Source organism: Hylobates moloch, unplaced genomic scaffold (genome assembly GCF_009828535.3).
Source record: "Hylobates moloch isolate HMO894 unplaced genomic scaffold, HMol_V3 SCAFFOLD_15, whole genome shotgun sequence".
In the NCBI taxonomy this organism is placed as follows: Eukaryota; Metazoa; Chordata; class Mammalia; order Primates; family Hylobatidae; genus Hylobates; species Hylobates moloch.
This window is the reverse complement of record NW_026652290.1, coordinates 62075558-62089576: the sequence shown is the minus strand read 5'-3', so window position 1 is coordinate 62089576 and position 14019 is coordinate 62075558. Positions and strand designations below refer to the sequence as shown.

Here is a 14019-nt window from a genome sequence, read left to right as displayed (position 1 = left end):
TTCAAACTATACTACAAAGCTACAGTAACCAAAACAGCATGGTACTGGTACCACAACAGAGACATAGATCAATGGAACAGAACAGAGCCCTCAGAAATGATGCTGCATATCTACAACTATCTGATCTTTGACAAACCTGACAAAAACAAGCAATGGCGAAAGGATTCCCTATTTAATAAATGGTGCTGGGAAAACTGGCTAGCCGTATGTAGAAAGCTGAAACTGGATCCCTTCCTTAGACCTTATACAAAAATTAATTCAAGATGGATTAAAGACTTAAATGTTAGACCTAAAACCATTAAAATCCTACAAGAAAACCTAGGCAATACCATTCGGGACATAGGTGTGGGCAAGGACTTCATGTCTAAAACACCAAAAGCAATGGCAACAAAAGCCAAAATTGACAAATGGGATCTAATTAAACTAAAGAGCTTCTGCACAGCAAAAGAAACTACCATCAGAGTGAACAGGCAACCTACAGAATGGGAGAAAATTTTTGCAACCTACTCATCTGACAAAGAGTTAATATCCGGAATCTACAAAGAACTCAAACAAATTTACAAGAAAAAAACAACCCCATCCAAAAGTGGGCAAAGGACATGAACAGACACTTCTCAAAAGAAGAAATTTATGCAGCCAAAAAACACATGAAAAAATGCTCATCATCACTGGCCATCAGAGAAATGCAAATCAAAACCACAGTGAGATACCATCTCACACCAGTTAGAATGGCCATCATTAAAAAGTCAGGAAACAACAGGTGCTGGAGAGGATGTGGAGATCCACTTTTACACTGTTGGTGGGACTGTAAACTAGTTCAACCATTGTGGAAGTCAGTGTGGCGATTCTTCAGGGATCTACAACTAGAAATGCCATTTGACCCAGCAATCCCATTACTGGGTATATACCCAAAGGACTATAAATCATGCTGCTATAAAGACACATGCACACGTATGTTTATTGCGGCACTATTCACAATAGCAAAGAGTTGGAACCAACCCAAATGTCCAACAACGATAGACTGGATTAAGAAAATGTGGCACATATACACCATGGAATACTATGCAGCCATAAAAAATGATGAGTTCATGTCCTTTGTAGGGACATGGATGAAACTGGAAAACATCATGCTCAGTAAACTATCGCAAGGACAAAAAACCAAACACCGCATGTTCTCACTCATAGGTGGGAATTGAACAATGAGAACTCATGGACACAGGAAGGGGAACATCACACTCCGGGGACTGTTGTGGGGTGGGGGAAGGGGGGAGGGACAGCATTAGGAGATACACCTAATGCTAAATGAGGAGTTAATGGGTGCAGCAAAACAACATGGCACATGGATACATATGTAACACACCTGCACATTGTGTACATGTACCCTAAAACCTAAAGTATGATAATAAATAAAGAAAAAAAAAGTTTTGGAGTTTTCTACTGACATTTTCTCAAGTTAACTTATTTCCTTGACTATCATCAGTCTTTCGATGAGCCTATCAAAGGCATTCATCATTTCTGTTACAGTGTTTTTGATTTCTTGTGTTTCCTTTGGATTTTTTCTTAAGAGTTTTTATTTCTCTGCTTCCATTAATACCCTTAGCATATTAATCATAGTTGTTCTAAATTTCAGTTCTGATCATTTCATTATCTCTCCTCTGAGTTTGATTATGATGCTTGTTCTGTCTCTTAAAATGATTTGTCTTTTGGTCTACCTTGTGATTTTTTGTTGAAAGCTGGAAATGATGTACTGGGTATGTGAAGTTGAGATAAATAGGCATTTTTAGTAAAAGGTTTTCTCTTTATCTGGATAGGAGTTGGGCTCTGTTTACTGTTTACCATAGCTATAGCTATAGGTGTCAGAGGCTAAAATATTCTGTGTCCCCTTTTTTAAAAAATCTCCTCTGTTGTCTTGTAGTTTCTCTAGAGATTTCTTCCTAACTGAGGTCTGAGTTGGATAGTTCTTTCAGTTGTATTTCCCTGTTATTATATGGGAGCCCTGCTGATATGGTGGTAACGTGTGGAGGAATGGGAAGTATTCTGTAGTCCTATAATCAGGCTTTTAGTGATTGTGTTTTTTGGCTTTACCCTCCCCAGTGCTCCTCAATTTTTTCCCCTTTAGGTGAGAAAGGAAGTCTAGAGGGTACTGGAGTTGTTTATTTCATTTCTCTCAGTTCATTTGGTTTCTAGTAAAATAGTTTCTCTTGAGGGTGGGCCTTATTAAGAGGCTTGGGAAAGTATTTCAAAGTGGCTACTTTTCCTCTTCTTTGCCCTAAGCAGGAGGGTATTTTTATCCAGTCTGCACTGTGAGAGAACCTGGTAGGGCTCTTGGAGATAAAACTCACAAAAATGTGGGGCCTTCCAAGACTGATCTTCCTGGGAGTTTTTAACTCTCAGACTTGTCCACATCCAACGTCTAGTAATTGGTCAATTACAATTTAGGCTTTCTTACTCTGGTACTGTGGAGCATACTGGTTCCTGGGCTGCTTCTCCTATAAGTTGTGATTCTCTTTGTCTGCCTCTCATTCCAGTTTTGGGGGTAGTGATTTGCCCTGTGACCTCAATTCTCTGAGGAATCTAAGAAGAGTTGTTGATTTTCAGTTTGTTTGTTTTTTCTTGTTGTGGGGATAGAAGTGACAGCTTCCAGGCTCCTGACATGCTTGACTGGAAAGTAGAAGTCTTTTTGTCTTTCCTTTACCAGTGTCTTATATTGCAAATAAGTTTTCCCATTTTCTTAATGTATAACTTTGTTTATGTTGTTTTTCAGTATGCCTTTTTTTTTTTTTTGAATATAGTCTATTAATATTACATCTTGATTTTGAGACATAGTGAAAGCATTTCTCTATCCAGGCTTATAGAAATTTACTCATGTTTTCTTCTAGTACTTATATGGTTTCCTTTTTTAAAAAAAGAACCATTTTAACATTTCCATCTTGGATCCATTTTGAGTTTATTCTTATGTCTGCACTGTGAGAGAACCTGGTAGGGCTCTTGGAGGTAAAACTCACAAAAATGTGGGGCCTGTGTCTTTTTTTTGAGATGTTTCAAATGGATACATTTGTTGTTGTTTTTAAACTATATATATATTTAATTCATTGTAGATTGTTTCACAAGCATGTAAGCAACCAAATCTTTTGATTAGTATTAGCATGGTATATTTGTCTACATCTACTTACTTTTAATCTATACTTGTCTTTATATTTAAAGTAGGTTTCTTATGGAAAACATAAAATTGGGTCTTGTTTTTTGAACCTCTGACAATCTTTTAATTGGTGCGTTTAGACCACTGACATTCAAAGTGGTTTTTGGTGTAGTTAATGTCTACCTTATTTGTTACTGTTCTCTATTTGTTGCCTTTGTTCTTTGTACCTTTTTTCCACTCTTTTTCTGCCTTTTAGAATTTCAGTTGTATTTCCCTGTTATTATATGGGAGCCCTACTGATATGGTGGGCTACTACAGTGTGTGTGTGTGTGCATGTGTGTGTTTTAATAGAGACAGGGTCTCGTTATGTTGCCAAAGCTGGTCTTGAACTCCTAGGTTTAAATGATCCTCCCACCTTGGCTTCCCAAAGTGCTGGGCTTACAGGCATGAGCCACTGTGCATGGCCCTTCCGTGGGTTTCTGGTTTTTTTTGAGATGGGGGTCTCGCTCCGTCACCCAGGCTGGAGTGCAGTGGTGTGATCACGGCACACTGCAGCCTCAACCACCTGGGCTCAAACAATCATCCCACCTCAGCCTCTCAAGTAGCTGGGACCACAGGCATGCACCACCATGCCTGGCTCAAATTATTTGTAGAGATGAGGGCTCACTGTGTTGCTCAGGCTAGCCTCAAACCCCTGGGATCAAGTGATCCTCCTGCTTCCACCTCCTAAAGTGCTGGGATTACAAGAGTGAACCGCCATTCCTGGCCCCTTTTGTGGTTTTAATTGAGCATTTTATATGATTCCATTTTCTCTCCTTTCTTGGCTTATCAGTTATACTTCTTTTTTTTTTAACTTTTTTTTTGTGTGGTTGCGTTAGAGTTTACAATATACATTTAAAACTAATCCAGGTCCACTTTCAAGTAACACTGTACCTTTCTACAGGTTGTGTGAGTACCTTATAATAACAAAATAATCCTAATTCTTCCCTGCAGTCACTTGTATCATTGGTGTCATTCATTTCACTTATATATAAGCATATATAAGCATATATGTACATATACACACTATATATATTAACAAAGGATATATAATCAAATACGTTGTTGCTATTTATTATCTTAAATAAACTGTTATCTGTTAGATCAATTAGGTATGAGACAAATACAAGTTTTCCTTTTACCTTCATTTATTTATCCTTTGGTATTCTTCCTTATGTAGATTCGAATTTCTGACCTATGTTTCTTTCCTTCTCTCTAAAGAGCTCTTTTTAACATTTCTGGCAAGGCAGATCTACTGGCAATAAAATCTAATTTTTGTTTGTCTGAGAAAGTCTTTATTTTTCTTTGACTTTTGAAGGATAATTTCAGAGGGCACAGAATTCCACGTTGGTGGGTTTTTTTTCTCTCAACACTTTAAAGATTTTACTCCACTCTCTTCTTGTTTGCATGGTTTCTGAGAAGTTGGAAGTAATTATTGTTTCTCTATAGGTAAGGTATTTATTTCCTCTGACTTCTTTCAGGATTTTTTTATCTTTGATTTTCTGTAGTTTGAAATGGATATGCCTAAGTGTAGGTTTTTTGGCCTTTATCCTGCTTGGTATTCTCTGAGGTTCCTACATCTGTGGTTTGCTGTCTGACTTTAATTTGGAGAAATTCTCAGTCATTATTGTTTCAAATATTTCTTCTGTTCCCTTTTCTTTTTCCTCTGCTTCTGGTATTTCTATTATGTGTATTGACATCTTTTATAGTTGTTCCACAGTCTTTGGATATTCTATTCTGTTTTTTTTTTTTTTTATTTTTTTTTTTTTTTTCCCTTTTTTTTTTTTTTTTTTTTTTTGTAGTATATTTTTTTTTTGTTACTCTTTTTTTTTTTTTTTTTTTTTTTTTTTGAGACAGAGTCTTGTTCTATTGCCCAGGCTGGAATACAGTGGTGCGTTCTCGGCCCATTGCAACTTCTGCCTCTTAGGTTCAAGCAATTCTGCCTCAGCCTCCTGAGTACCTGGGATTACAGGTGTGCACCACCATGCCTGGCTAATTTTTGTATTTTTAGTAGAGATGGGGTTTTGCCATGTTGGCCAGGCTGGTCTCGAACTCCTTGGCCTCGCAAAGCGCTGGGATTGTAGGCGTGAGCCACTGTGCCCAGCCCCTCTTTGATTTTTAGTTTTGGAAATTTCTATTGTGATATCCCCAAGCTCAGAGATTTTTCTTCCTCAGCTAAGTACAGTCTACCAGTAAGCCTATCAAGAGCATTCTTCATTTCCATCATAGTGTTTTTGATCTCTAGCATTTTATTTTATTTTATTTTGGTTGGTTCTTTCTTAGTATTTCCGTCTCTCTGCTTACTTTGCCCATCTGTTCTTGCATGCCATATACTTTATCCATTAGAGCCCTTAGTATATTAATTATAGCTGTTTAAATTACTGGTCTAAGTATTCCAGTATCCCTGCCATATCTGAATGTGGTTTTGATGCTTGCTCTGTCTCTTCAAACTCTGTTTTTTGCCTTTTATTATGCCTTGTAGTATTTTTCTTGATAGCCAGATGTAATGTACTGGGTAAAAGGAACTGCTGTAGTAGGCCTTTAGTGATTCAGTAAGGACTGGGGTTGGGGGAACATTCTATAGTCCTATGATTAAGTCTCAGTCTTTTAGTGAGTCTGTGCCTCTGGACTGTGAACTATGGAAGTGCTTTGTTTAGTGCTTAGGTGGGGCAGGATGGCTAGAGTGGGCTGGAGTTGGGTATTTTCCTTTTCCCAGGTCAGTTAGGCTCTGATAAAACCCCAGCAGGCTAGGTTCTAGTTAAACAGTTTCTCTTGTCTTAATGAGTCAGACCTCGTTAAGAACAGAATGCTCTGGGATAATTCAAAATGGTTTATTTCCCCCTTTCCTTGTTGGGATCATGAGGGGATTTTTCTCTGTTATTCACTGTGAGAATGTGGTAAAGCTACAGGAGGTAAAACTCCCAAAAATGTGCTTCCCCTTTTCCCCGCGACTGGGTCTCCCTGGAGTTTTTATCTCTCAGATTTGTCCATACTGAGCCTTCAGTAGTTGATCAATTACAGTTCAGTTTTCCCTACCCAAGTACTGGTTCCTGCAGAGGTTTCAGCTCTGGTAAGTTGTGATTCTTTGTATTCACCTGCTAGTCTCTCTAAATTTGGGGGCAGTGGTTTGTTCTGCGACCTCATTTCTGTTATGGATCTAAGAAGAGTTGTTGATATTTCAGCTTGTTCTGCTTTTTACTTGTTAGGATGGAGCGGCAAACTGGAAGACTGTGTTTAACTTTTGAGGAACTGCCGGACTATTTTTCATAGCAGTCCCACCAGCCATGTATTAGGGTTCCAGTTTCATCATATCCTTGCCAGCCCTTGTTATTGTCTGTCTTTAAAAAAAAAAAAGAGTTTTTTTTAGAGGCAGGGTCTTGCTTTCTCAGGCAGGCTAGAGTGCAGTGGTGTGATCATAGCTCACTGTAACCTTAAACTCCTGGGCTCAGATGATTCTTCCCTCTTAGCCTCCCAAGTAGCTAGGACTACAGGGTCATGCCATCATGTCCGGCTAATTTTTTAATTTTTTGTAGAGACAAGGTCTCGTTATGTTGTCCAAGCTGGTCTTGAACTCATGGCTTCAAGTGATCTTCCTGACTTGCCCTCTCAAGTTGTTGGGATTATAGGCACAAGCCACTGTGCCTGGCCTTTGTCTTTTTTTTAGTAGCCTTCCTAATGGGTATGAAGTGGTATTTTATTGTTCAGCAGCATACTTTCAACTGTTCTTTTACTTTTTTGATTATGGACTCTATCTACTAGCTTGTTGATTTGGTAGGTGAGGATTTAGCCCTCTTATCATATCCTCCCTGAAGCATACTTACCCTTCTCTTTTCCCATTCCCTCACTTACCAGTCAGGTCTATCAGAGTTAGGTCAGAATTCATTGTGACTTAGTAAACATAGTTAGCAGCTGAGCCCTATAGTATTATCACATTTCCATTTTTTAAAAATTTCCTTGTGTTAATAATTACTAATTTTGTTTTGTCCTCCCCCCCTTCCCTTATGACCCTACAGTGTGTGTATCATTATTATTCTTAAACTTACCTGTTACCTCTCAAAATCCCCCTCAAACAGTTAAACACATTGGTAATTCATCAGTTCCTTTCCTCACCTGGAGGCCACAGGTGTCCTGCTCCACTTTGGAAAGGTCTGTCTCAAAGCATCCAGCATAAATGACATCTTAGGATCTTTTTTCTCTGCTGTACTGGGGATAGTCAGATATTTAGCCTTCTGGATTTATCTAAATTTCCTGTATTTCTCTCTTTTAAAATAGCTGTTTATTCTAGTTCTGGAAAATTTCTTCAAATTTATATTCCAACTCTGCATTTTTTGCTCACCTAATGAAAAATAATGACGTAATTTTCAGAACACTTTCTTATGTATTAAATATTCCTTTGATATTTTTCATGAGTGTAATGTCTTTAATACCTCTGAGCATACTGGTGATATTGTCTCGGTTTCCTTCACGTTCTTTTTCTTCTTTTTAGCCTGTTTTCTTTCATATTGGAGGCTTTCCTTAGATGATCTTTGGTTGCCTGTTCACATTTAAGAGAGAGACTGTACAAAGCTATTTGGAAGCTCTCATACACATGGACAGGTTGCTAATGTTTTTGGAGAAGTTGCTGAAAGCAAAGCGCTCCACTAAGCACTTCATATATCTTAACTATTCGTTACATTGGTCCTGTATTCTTACTTCACAGATGAGGAACATCTTGAGGCTTAGATGATGCAACCAGAAGAAAGTTGTCTTCATGTGATTCTTTTATCTATCATACTGTTTTTCTGCCCTCTTCTCAATATATGCTTTTTGAATACCAGGAAATCTCTTGAGACCCTTAAGGTCAGAAACAAGACAGACAAATGTAGTCATCCAAAACACACAATTGCAGTAATTATAGAAGTGTGTTGAGATGAAATTGTGAATATGATTGTTTGGACTGAGGAATGGTCAGATTGATAGATTTTTTTTTTTCTACTAACTTCAATTCCAGGGAACCAGGTATATAACATGGGTATACTAATATTTGTTTTAGTGACACGTGAGGCTTCTTGCAATAGGTCTAGAAAAAAAGAGAAGAGTAAATAATATGCTAAATTAAAGGAGTCATTATGGGTGATACTATAAAACAATGAAGTATGAAGTATTTGAGAAGACCAATATTGCACACATATACAGCAGTGATTCATTATAGTGCTGTTTGTCTTACAAATATCCTTATATTAGAAAAATTAGGCCTTGTGTGGTAGCACACGCCTGGGATCCCAACACTTTGGGAGGCTGAGGCAGGAGGATCACTTGAAACCTGGAGTTGGAGACCAGCCTGGGCAACATAGCAATCTCTACAAAAAAATTTTAAAATTAGCTGTTGTGGTGGCATGTGCCTGTAGTCCTAGCTACTCAGGAGGCTGAAGCAGGAGGGTTGCTTGAGACCAGGAGTCTGAGGCTGCAGTGGGCTATGATCACTCCATTGTACTCCAGCCTGGGCTAGAGTGAGAGCCTGTCTCAAAAAAAAAAATAAAGAAAAATTATAAATTCTTTATACTGTTGTTAGTAAGATATTTATTTATTTATTTATTTTGATGGCCCATCTGAAAGTACACTCTGCTGTAATATGCCAAACTTCAAACTATGTTTCCTCAATTTGAGGTGCTGTTTCTAAATACTGGCATATAGATATTAGAAATAACTGTCAGAAAAGTTCATTTGCATTATCAGTTATTTATTTATTTATTTATTTTTATTTTTTTTTCCTTTTAATTACATTTATTTTAATGCTGAATTTACTCCCGTGCCATAAGTTTTTGTTTCTTCAGTTTCTTCTGGGATATCTTTTTCTTCTGGGCAACCTCCTCGTCTGGTTTAAGAACAATCTGTTCCTTTTCTGTAAGGATCATCTCAATGTGGCAGGGAGAGCTCACGTATGGGTTAATCCGACCATGAGCTCTGTAGGTCTGGCGGCGCGTCTTAGGTGCTTTGTTCACTTGGATATGCTCAATGACCAGAGAATCTACGTCTAAACCCTTAAGTTCAGTATTACTCTCTGCGTTTTTAAGCATGTGCAGCAAAAATTCAGCACTCTTTTTGGGCCACTGACCTTGTGTCCAGCCCCACTGCTTGGCCTGCGCACACCTGCCAACTCCACCATTGTAACGTCGGAATGGTATGCACTGTTTCTGTAAAGTGACATCTTTCAGATACTTCGTGGCTTTTCATATATGCATACCCTTGATGGCTTGAGCAGTTTCACGAGTGTTCTTAAAGTGAACACGAAGATTGGAACCTCTTGATTTGCATGATTTCGTGGGGTTCTCCGGGTGGAGTGAATAGTTAACCATTTTCACAGATTACCTTAGGCTGCTTAGGGAAAGAGGCATTATCAGTTATTTTTAACTAAAAGTAATCACTCTGTTAAAATATTTTTAAACAATAGAATGACACAAAAATATAAGTAAAAAGAAGTATTTTTATTTAACTGACAAAGATGTTTTGCATCTTTTATTATTAGAATTGTCCTTTATTTTTACAGAAAAGAAATATATCCTATGTATGTACTTTGTCTTGTATTTGTACAGTTTTTTTCCCTATTGAATAATTACTGCAGCTTGCTAAATAACTCTTGTGAGTAAGCATAAAGGAGTATAATCAACTGGAGCTGTGGCAGTGGTAGTTTAATGGGAGGCAGATGTACCTACTGAAGGATAAAAATAATTACTTGAGAAATAGTAAAGTTAGAGTATTTCTGTGATAAGACAATCTCCCCCTTTCTTGTTTAAATATTCACAGCATCCTACCATGAAATGTTCATTTGTGGCTAAGAGTCCTTTTCCCTAAAAGAAATAACCTTGTTAGTGAAGTGCCTATTCAGTTAAGTTTGGTATTAATGTTTTGATCTCTTTTTTTCTTATTTTAAGCATATCCTGGATTCTGTGGTGAGAGAAATGTGTTGTATTTTTTGTGTTCCAAAGACTTACAGTTCCTCATTTTTAATTTAGGAAAAGCTTGGAGGCTTTCCAAGTTTTGAGGTACAGCTATCTTTTATTTTTTTGAAATAGTGATTTCATACAAAACTGATAGGACATAAAAAGGATAAATTCGGTCTCAGCACTTTGAAATGTAAGCTTTTACAAGACAGCAACTATTATTGTTATGTGTTTTTTTTTTAATTTACTGAGTTTTCTAGAACATTGAGGGGTTACTGTAGCAGATACACCCAGAAATCCAAGTTGGTTAACCTAACAAAAGTTTATTTTTAGCTCACTTCTCAATGTAGAGAGGGTGTTCCAGGTCAACTGGCCTTCTGTGTGGTCACTCAGGAGCCCAGGCTACTCTTGTCTTATGCCCTCTTCTCTGTTCTAGAATCCTGTCCATTTAGATAGTGTGGGGAAATATACTAGTTTATTATGCATTTACTCCAGAAGTGACATAGACCCCTTCTCATGTTCTAGTGGTGAGAAGTATGATGTGACCCCATCTTAATGCCAGCGTGGTGGTGGTGGTTGGAAAAGGCTGGGAGTAGGGTACTTCTTGTAATACCTCTTGTGATTAACATTGTGCTTTGGACAGGGAGCATAAATCTGATAGTCAGTTTACTGCTCTGCTAAAAGTTATTACTTCCCCTTTCATAATATTGTTCAAAGGTGCTAATATTAGCTACCTCTAGATTGTGAATAGACAGGAGACAAATGTCCTTGCCTCATATTCTTTACCCTATTTCTGAATTTTTCATTTTGCTTTTAAACTACCAAATATTTAGCCAATTAGTGTCAGTGTTTTTGTTGTTGTTTCTTTGTTTGTTTTTTAACTGTTGAGATTTTAGTGCAGTCCCTTCACTTGATAAATTAGGGAATAGGCTCAGAGAAAGTAAAAGATATTTCTAAGGTCACTTAGTATCAGAACTAATTCCCAGTCTAGAATTCTCTTCTACATACAGTCTGCCCTCCTTATCCACAGGTTCTGAATCTGTGGATTCAGCTAACTGTGACTTGAAAATATTCAGGGAAAAAAACCAATAGAAATAACAATATAATAACAAAAAATAATATAAACAATACAGCATAACAACTATTTATATAGTATTTACATTGTTGCATTAGGTATAGTAATCTAGAGATGATTTAAACTTAGTCATACAGTGCAGAAGAATGTTTTGGTCAACAGACCACATACCTGAAGGTGGTCCCATAAGATTATAATACTGTATATTTTACTGCACCTTTTCTATGTTTATATATGTTTAGATACACAAATACTTAACCGTTGTGTTAAAATTACCTACAGTATTCAATACAGTAACATGCTGTACAGGTTTCTAGCCTAGGAGCAATAGGCTCTACCATATAGTCTAGGTATGTGGTAGGTTATACTGTCTAGGTTTGTGTAAGTACACTTCATGATGTTTGCACAGAATTGCCTAATGATGCATTTCTCAGACTATATCTCTATCGTTAAGCAGTGTATGACTGTATACAAGAGGATGTGTATAGGTTATATGCAAATACTGCATCATTTTATATAAGGAACTTGAACATCCTCAGATTTTCGTATCCATTGGGGGTCCTGGAGCCAATCCCCCACAGATATGGAGAGACAACTGTACTATGTCATCTTTGAAAGGTCTACTTTTATAAATTCATATCTCCTGAATTAATACAAGTTTTGTCCCCAGATTCCTTTCCTCTTAATAACCTCCTAAGATACTTAGCCTGGAGAAATGGGAATTTTAATTGATATAGAAAAAAATGAGTGGTCTGAAAAGCATTTGTCATATTATTGTTTGGGTCTGGCCAGCCCATACTGGAATGTCATATTGACTTTGAATGCCTGAGAAAGAATGGCCCAGGAATTGAAGGAGCGATCAAAAAAGGAGGGGAGGTTGCCAGAGTCAAGTGGGGCCTATTAAAAAATTTTGCTCAGATCTTAGGGGAACATATATGTTAAGACAAAGAACACTACTCCCCCACTTCTGCTTACTTGGAAAACAATTTAGTTGTTTGAGGGCTTTTTGATTTCTCTGAAATTTAAAAAAATTAATTTATTTAATTCTGTCTCTTCATAATTAATTCCAAACTTAAAAGTGCTGATTTGTATGTATTTATTTATTCTACTTCTTAGTAAGTGTGCAACTGATTTATTTTTAATAGCTCACTCCACACATTTAAATACCTCCCACCAGCATAAAGTAATATGAATTCATGGTAGAAAATACAGAAAAGTATAATGACACGTAATTTTACTTCCCAGTAATAAACACAGATAGCATTTTGAGGTATTTCCTCTTGGTTCTTCTCTTATTATATCGTATAGAAATATTAAAATCTATATGAAATAAACTGACCGCGATATCCTAAGCATTGTCCTATGTTTGCAAATGTTCTTAGAAAATGTTTTTAATGCCTCTGTGATTTTCTAGTAAATAGACATACTGTAATAAGTCACTCATCTTTTGTTGGGCTTTACATTGAAAATGTCATTGTAAATTACAGTTTGTATAATTTTTAAATTTAGTGATCTCTGTGGTTGGGCAGATTCTTTCTGCCACTGTTCATGTTGTTTCCTGAGATATTTATAAATAGTTTCTTTAAGCTAAGGTCTTTTCATCTTCTCTATGTTCTCCAAGGTTGTGCCTGGACTAGGGTAGTTGGTTTAATGGTCTGTCTCCCCACTAGATTGTGAACTTCCAGTGGATCTTTCTTTCATCCTTCTATCTCCATTGCTCAGCATGGTGTCAGGAACATAGTAGGCATTCAGTAAAATATTTGTTGAATGCTTATTATGATTATGGAAAATGATGGGACTGGTTTTCATGTGATAGTTCTGGGTTTTTCTCATGGCTTTTAAAGTTTCACCTCACACGTGTCATAATCAGAGAGTGGAAAAGAGTAAAGGAGTTAAAATTTAAGTCAGAAATGTTTTTCTTTAAACTTAGTTTTCTTACACAGTAGCTCACTTAGTGGTGAAGAGGAGGGCATGCCTTAGTTGCATGCCAGGGAAAGCTCAAGCTAATTGCTTTATAATCTGAATATTGTAGCTCTCCTTTTAGCTTCTCCTCTCATCTCCACTTCAATCCTCTGTGCTCTTCCTCACTGCTGTCCTTTTTCCTGGCCTCTTTCTTCCTCTCCAGAATTTGACATCAAGAGCACAATTTGAGACAAAGCATGCCATCTTCGGATTCAAGATGTTCCTTTTTAATGGCTTTGGAGATAGGATAGAAGGTGTTAAATCTTTATTTTTAAATGCACAATTTCCTTCCTTGAACAAGCCCACCAAAAGGCCTCAAATTTTCCAATGGAGCCCTTTAGACAGATTTCACAGGAAGTGTGACTGTGCATACATTTTATGTGTATGTCCATAAAATGTTTATATGTAATATATAAAAATGTGTATTATATATAGGGTTACCTACTAACTAAACTGAAGTGATGGGATAGAGATGTTAAATATGTGATTGTTGAATTCTCTCTGAAACCCTGTCTATCAGGTTTTCTTGACTTTTTTGATAGGAAGTTACATAATTGCAGGTTTGTTGGTAGTTGGAGAAAACTCTCACAACTGTCCTGTCTCTGGTCTCTTGGGAGTATACAAGTAAATATTTAATGGTTCTTTTCTAGTGTAGCATGAATGCTTAAAATATTAATTGTGGACAGCCAGTCATGTGGTTCTTGGTACGCTTCTATTGAGAATAATAACCCACAGCAGTTCTTTATTTTAGAACACTCTGCCTCAGTTTGTTTCTGATAATTAAATAGTCGACTGATTTCTAGTGAAGATATTTAAAATGTGAACATGACTTAAAATCACAAAATGTTTAGCCATCTCTGGGGGCATTCATAAATAAGTGACTT

General features: G+C 37.0%; 1 protein-coding gene and 1 pseudogene across 19 annotated transcripts in view; one reads left to right on the top strand and one right to left on the bottom strand.

The window, feature by feature from the left end:
* The window catches only part of EHBP1 (EH domain binding protein 1), a 399042-nt gene that overhangs the window by 67166 nt on the left and 317857 nt on the right, over nucleotides 1-14019 (top strand). The window lies entirely within an intron of this gene.
* On the bottom strand, nucleotides 8919-9513 carry LOC116484041 (large ribosomal subunit protein uL22-like; annotated as a pseudogene).